Here is a 7,411-nt window from a genome sequence, read left to right as displayed (position 1 = left end):
GCCAGGCCCCTTCCCCGCCCGGAGGCGGCGCGCCGACGTCCACGGTCCAGCCGGCCAGCCGGCCGGGTCGCGCGTGGCACACACCCGAGCGGCCAGAAAGCCGAGGGTGACGCGCACAACGCAACGCACGCCACACGGCCACGGGGTTTTTCTCCGCCTCCCTCAGAAGCCGGCCCGAATTCACTCGCTCGCACGGACGCGGGGGCCGAGCGCACAACGACCCGCGCCACCGCGGACCGGCGGTGCCGGCAAGGGGTCGGGGGTCTGCGGCGACGACCCGTCGGCGACAAGTCACACCGGCCAACGGCGGCGGCCGGAGGCGGCGGCAGGGACCCCGGGAGGCGGGCGACACCAAACCCAACGCACGCGAGCACGCTCACGCGCGGACACCGCCGGCACAGAGCGGACGGGGCCAGGCACGGGAACCGGGGTCGCGACGGGCACGCGGCGGCGACACGCCGGGAGAGCACAACGCCCCGGATCCGGGACCGGGGCGGGGGACGAAGCCACACGGCTCGAGACGGAGGAGACGATGCGGGCAAGCCTCTGGCACGGCGAGCAGGAGGGAGGCGCGGGAACCCGGGACGACATCGCGCAGGCACGCGAGGCGGCGCCCAGCGGGAGGAGACACGTCACGCCGGCTTCGGGCCCCCGGACGGCCAACTCCCGAGCGAGGGACGCACGCGGGAATCTCACCGCCACCGCCCCCGTGGCGTACCGGCGGTCCCGCTGGCAGGAGCCCTCGCGTCGTGAGCAAAACCGATCCGGGAAGACCCTTCAAAAGCCACCGCCGCCGCGACGACGTGCCTCCCCCACACCGGGAGAGCAGCCTCACGAGCCGAGCGCCGTCCCCCCCACCAAGAGAACACACCACACACGCCCAACTCGACCGTCCGCCGGTGGCCGGCCACCAAGGCCAAACCGGTGAGGATCGCGGAAGGCTGATGCGGGTGAGGAGGGCATGCCGGAAGCCCAATAAGAGCAGCGGGGAGGGTCATCGGGTCGGGTCACCGGGGTGAGAGGCGAGCGAGCGAGCGAGCGGCCACCCCCCCCCACGGGCGGGTGGCACAGCCGCAAACCAGCGGGGAGGTGAGACCTTTCCGGGCACAGCCGGCACGCCAGGGAAACGAACGCGGGATCTCACCACCCCCAACTCCTGGGCGGTCCCGCGCAACGCCTGGGACACCGAGCCGGCCGACCAGCGGACCGGAAACCCCCACCGCGGCAGCGGCGGGCCCCCCCAAAAGAGGCCCGAGAGGGAAAAGGCAGCTCGCACACGCCTCAAAGACCCCGCGAGCGCCCGCGGAGCCACCCGCGCCAGCAGGGCCCCACCGCACCCATCCACACCGCCGGGCACGGCACCCATCATCGACCGCCTCTTTTTTCGGCCGCGTGAGCAAGGGCCCACACACACCGGGATCCTCGGCTCCGGAGGGCCAGAACCCCCCCGAGCGGCACACCACCACGGGCACGGCGGCCCCGGAACACCGCGGGGCCCGGCGCCCGGCACGGCGCCGTCGTCGCCAACGGGCGGCGGCCCACACAGACGCTCGGGAACAGCGTCGCCAGGGGCCGGAGGGGGAGGGGGACGGGACCCCCCAAAAACCCCACGGCACCCCAAGCACGAGGCCGGGAAGCCACACACCACACGCCCTCGCATCGCGACCCAGCACAGGCTCCAGGCTCCGCCACTCGACACACCGCGCGCGAGGCAGGGGCGGGGACGGATCGGGAACGTCCTCCACTCACCACACCAGACGACGGCCCGGGAGAGGCCCCGCGGGACCCTCCCCCAGCTCGGAGGGGGGAGGCGCGGGCACGCAGTTACCAACGCGGGCAGCCACTAACGCTCAAAAGCGGGACAGGGAGCGGCAGGGCCGCGGGAGCCCATCGGGGGCGGGCCCCCGCCAACCCGGCAGCGAACGCCGCCTCCCGAACGAGGATCGCTAGAGAACCTCTCCTCACTCTGAGGGTGGCCCGCACCCAACCCCGACGGGAACCCCGCCGGGACCAGCACACATCAAAGGCGTCCATCTTTCCCACCACGGGTGGCAGGGAGGGGTGGGGCGGGGGGGGTCTGCGGCAGCAGCAACACCAACCCTGGTCGGTCGGCCTTGCCGTGCGGGGCCAGAGCAAGGTCGCGCACACGGGCGGGAAAGCCCGCACAGGCCCGGCTCGCCTCCCACTGCAACATCTCAGGTCCCCCGGTGCAACAAGAGCCAGGTGACACGGCAGGGAAGACAAGCCAGGACCAGGGCCGGCAGCTCATGCGGGGAAGCCACCCGCCCGGTGCAAGAAGGGAAGAGCGCTCCTCCTCTGGGGAACCGCCTCGACCCCCCCCCCAGCAGAGACGTCAATCTCTGCGATAACTTTTTTTTCTCACTCGCACAAGCCCCACAAACCCAAGGACGGCCGGGACACACCACGGGCAGCAGGCTGGCACAAGGCAACGGACAACGCCGGGATCGGGAACGACACCACCACTCAGCCTCAGGCACCTGAGAGAACCGACCGGGAGCGTTCCGGGAGCACCGCAAGAGGGCAGAGCGCGAGGCGCGGCTTTTCACACCACACAGCACGGGCAAGCACGGAGCACCGACCCTCCCTCTCCACGGAGAGAGCCGACCCCCGTGCCGATAACGAGTCACGGGAAGAGAGGAGCAAGATCAGGGGCGCCCCCCCTCCTCCAGCGTGTACAAGTCCCCGACCTCACGGCGAGGGCAGGGAGAGCGCAGCCGGACCCGGTTGCCGCACCCCTGCCTCCCCGCACACCACCGGCGCCGGCACGGTGGGACGGTGAGGGCAGGGGCCCACGGGCAGAACGAGAAGAGCGGTCCCATTCGCCATGAATGTCCGTCCCTCGCCTGGCGCAGCTTAGGCCCGGGCCCGAAGGAGATCGCAACGTCACCACATCAATCACACCGAGGGGGCGGAGAAGACAGCCACACGGCACTCGGGAGGCGGTGGGGCCCAGGAAGCTCGGCTCCCGAGAGGGCCAACAGCCTGGGATAAAAGCGTAGCCAGGACAGACAACCTTTCGTGAGTAACGAGCGAGGTAAAAGGAAAAAAAAAAAAAAAAAAAGAAAAGAAAAAAAAACTTAAAAAAATAAAAAAATAAAAAAATACCACGGGCTTCAGCGTCCCTGGCGCTCGGGATTACCAGGACACCTCCGCCGGGCACAGAGCCGAAAGAAGCTAGAGAGGAAAAAAAGAAAAAGAAAAAGAACCACGGACAGCGCTCGGGAGTAGCGCAGGTCAGCGGCCGACCAGGCCCGCCATCGGGAAGCGGCAGGTCGGGGGAGTTGGAGCTAGGGGCGATAGAAAAAAAAAAAAAAAAAAAAAAAAAAAAGCCACGGAGGTCGGACGAGCACGACGGCAGGACGGGGATGCCGCACACGCACAGGCAAGGCAAGGCAGGACTCGCCCCCCGCCTTTTCCTCCTCAAGCCGGCCACGGCGAGGGAAGCACACCGCGCGGGCCTACCTATGCACCCCAGGCAACCAACCACTCTCCTCCTCGGCGTGCCGAGGCAAGGGCCAGAATCCGGCACCGGGAGCGGGGGAGAGATCAAGGACGACGGGACTCACTCAGCCACCAACCAACCACCACCACCACCACCACCACCACCACACCCACGAGCCACCACAGGGGCAAGGCCTGCTCAGGGCAGCGGGAGCCCGGGGTGCGGGGGGAAGGGCAGGGGGACCCGGACCGGGAAGAGACGGGAAAGGCCCGGCACACAGCATCCGAGAGAGCCCCAAAAGACCCGCTGACAGCCACCGGGACACAGCATGCCAGCACCCTCCTGCAGGTACAAAATCCTCACGTCACCACGCCAAAACCAGCTGGTCACGCAGGGGCGACAACTCGCTGGCGACAGGGACCTCTCGGAAACCACATCGGGGACACCTGTCCCCAACACGTCCCCAACAGAGCCAGACACGGAACTCTCAGGGACAGCTGGTCGACCACATAAGGCGAAGACAGACGAAGAGAGAGGGCGGGAGCGGGGTCAGGGGACGCACCCGCCCCACTACCCCGGGTGCGCACGGGCTCACGGCACGAGCGGCACGGGGAGCCTTCCCCCGGCAGACGCGAGGCACCCACTCCGAGAGGCACCCAGCCACCACACCCACACCGCGCGGGGTCGGTGGTGAGCGCCCTGCCGCCAGCACGCACACACGCGGGACTCCCGGGCTCGGGTCCCCGACTCCCGAGGTGCTCCCTCCGCCTCGACTTTTCCCCTACGCAGGGCCCACCGGGCAAGTCCCCGCCATCGCGCACACCGCAGACGGTAGGTAGGTAGGTCCCGGCCCCGAGGCTCGCCTCGGCCGTGCCCACGGCTCCTCGCGCCGGAGAAGTCTGTCCTCCGGCCTCCGGGGCCGTGGAGAAGGCCGTGGAGGAAGGCCACACGGGGCCGGCGACCCAGGCCCTCGCGCCCGGCACGCGCCAAGCGCTCACTCGGAGGTGACTCCGACGACCATCCTATGTCGGGGAGGGGCGGGGTGTAGGTCCCGGCCCCGAGGCTCGCCTCGGCCGTGCCCACGGCTCCTCCCGCCGCAGAGGTCTGGCCTCTGGCCTCCGGGGCCCGTGGAGGAGGCCGTGGAGGGAGGCCACACGGGGCCGGCGACCCAGGCCCTCGCGCCCGGCACGCGCCAAGCGCTCACTCGGAGGTGACTCCGACGACCCTCCTATGTCGGGGAGGGGGGGGGTGTAGGTCCCGGCCCAGAGGCTCGCCTCGGCCGTGCCCACGGCTCCTCCCGCCGCAGAGGTCTGTCCTCCGGCCTCCGGGGCCGTGGAGGGAGACCACACGGGGCCGGCGACCCAGGCCCTCGCGCCCGGCACGCGCCAAGCGCTCACTCGGAGGTGACTCCGGGGAGGGGGGGTGGTCCGAGTCCGGGCCGGGACCGGCCCCACCACCTAGCGGCTCACCCGGGGACCCTTTCCCCCGACTCCCGAGACGTCCCTCGTACTCTCCTTCTTTCGCCCTCAAAGACCAGAGTCCAGGGAGGGGAGGAGGACAAGGCGTCGGGCCCAGACAGAACTACGGGAGGGGAGGAGGACAAGGCGTCGGGCCCAGACAGAACTACTGGTCGACCCGACCAAGCCGCCACCCCCGGCACAGACCGGGCACGGAAGAGAGAGCGGCGACTCACGGCCCCACCCCGCGCTCGCCTGCGGGCGCAAAGTCCGACAGAACAGCCGCCCCGGCGCCACAGCGACACCACGGCGACAGTCGCGCCCGGCACCCGGTAGAGGCCGGGCCTCCGCCCGGCTCGCTGCCGCCAGACCTCCTCCTTCACTCGCTCGCTCGGCTGAGAACGAGGGGACTGTCATATCAAGGCGGACGCCAGGGGGAGCACGACAACCGCCTTCCAACGACCGACTCCACCGAGCCGCCGTACCCCGGATCGGCGCGCGCCGGGCGGCTCTGAGCTCCGGAGACACAGAACACGGAAACGAATCGCCTCACTCCCCACCGCCACGCACCGAGAGGCACAACCTAGGTCAGGACCTGCAGCCGGGTCCTCTCTGCGACCTCACGAACGACACCAGAGCCACCAGAGACCTAGACCGAGATCGAGCCGCCGCCGCCGCCGCCGCCAGCGACCAAAGTGAAACCAGGAACCAGGACGGGAGTCGCCCGAACGGAGCGGCCCGAACCCGAGAACCGGGAAGTCGGGATCGGTCCCAAGCAGGAAGGGGCGGCAAAGACGGCAGGCCTGCACCACGAGAGAAAACGAACCGGCCACCCGCACGACCTCCGCCGCCCGTGGCAAGACCCCCACCCCCACCCAACATGGCCAGAAAAGGGCAAGTGAGCGCTCGTCCCACCGTCTGCCCGCCCGTCTTTTTTTTTTTTTTTTTGGGGGGGGGGGTGTTTGTACGTTTTGTTTTCTTTTTCCCCCAGATGGAAACCAGAAAGAAACAACAACAACAACAACAACAACAACAAAAAACTCCCAAAGATGGGTCGGCTCCAGCAAGAGACGAGCCCTCGGGAGGCACCCCGCTCACTTGTGAAAGTCCGCCGCCCGCCCGCCCCACAACACGCTCCCTCCCCGCGCCCCCACCCGCCCCCCCCCCTTCACAGGCAGGGAAAGGGCAGGGGGAAGGCCAGAGAGAGGTTTCTTCTAACACAGAGAGGGTAGGTACACGTCACGCACACAGGTCTGGAAAACCACGGTGACAGCGCCATGGGAAGCGTGAGTCCACTCACCCATCACTAAATGACAGGAAAGCCAAACGAGAGCCGCTGGCTGGGCAGAAAAGGCCTTTGACAAAATTCAACATTCATTCATGCTAAAAGCTCTGGAGAAAATAGGAATAGAAGGAACATTTCTAAAAACAATAAAAGCCATTTATGACAGACCAATAGCCAATATTATACTTAATGGGGAAAAGCTACAACCAATTCTCCTAAAATCAGGAACAAGGCAAGGATGCCCACTGTCTCCACTCCTCTTCAATATAGTCCTAGAACCCTTAGCCAGGGCAATAAGGCAAGAAAAAGACATTAAAGGGATCCGCATAGGGAAAGAAAAAGTTAAACTATCCCTTTTTGCAGACGACATGATACTATACCTCCACGATCCCTAAAAGTCCATCCCGAATCTCTTAGAAATCATAACTCTCTTCGTCAAAATAGCAGGATACAAAATAAACCCACAAAAATCAGTTGCCTTCCTATACACTGATAATGTACAGGAAGAGAGGGAAATAAAGGGAGCAACCCCATTCACAATAACCTCCCGAAAAATAAAATATTTAGGAATTAACCTAACCAAAGATGTAAAAGAACTATTTAATGAGAACTATAAAAAGTTAAAGAAAGAAATTGCAGAAGACACTAGGAAATGGAAAGACCTCCCATGCTCCTGGATAGGCCGACTTAATATAGTAAAGATGGTAATACTTCCAAAACTAATATACAAATTCAACGCAATTCCTATTAAAATCCCAATGACGTACATCACTGAAATACAGAAAACAGTCCAAAAATTCATATGGAACAACAAAAGACCTAGAATAGCCAAAACAATTCTAGGGGATAAAGACAATATGGGAGGGCTATCCATGCCGAACTTCAAACTCTACTACAGAGCTATAATAACAAAGACAGCATGGTACTGGCACAAAAACAGACCCGAAGACCAATGGAACAGAATAGAAGATCCAGAAATAAATCCACAGGCCTACAGCCAGCTGATATTCGACAAAGGAGCCAAAGACATACAATGGAAGAAACACAGCCTCTTCAACCGCTGGTACTGGGAAAACTGGGCAGCCACATGCAGAAAACTAAAAGTGGACCCCAGCCTATCACCATGCACCAACATCAACTCAAAATGGATTAAAGACCTTAACATTAAACCTGAATCTCTGAAACTACTGCAGGACAGAGTAGGAG

This window comes from Dipodomys merriami, unplaced genomic scaffold, assembly GCF_024711535.1.
Source record: "Dipodomys merriami isolate MVZ:Mamm:240054 unplaced genomic scaffold, mDipMer1.0.p SCAF_1556, whole genome shotgun sequence".
In the NCBI taxonomy this organism is placed as follows: domain Eukaryota; kingdom Metazoa; phylum Chordata; class Mammalia; order Rodentia; family Heteromyidae; genus Dipodomys; species Dipodomys merriami.
This window is presented reverse-complemented; position numbering follows the sequence as displayed.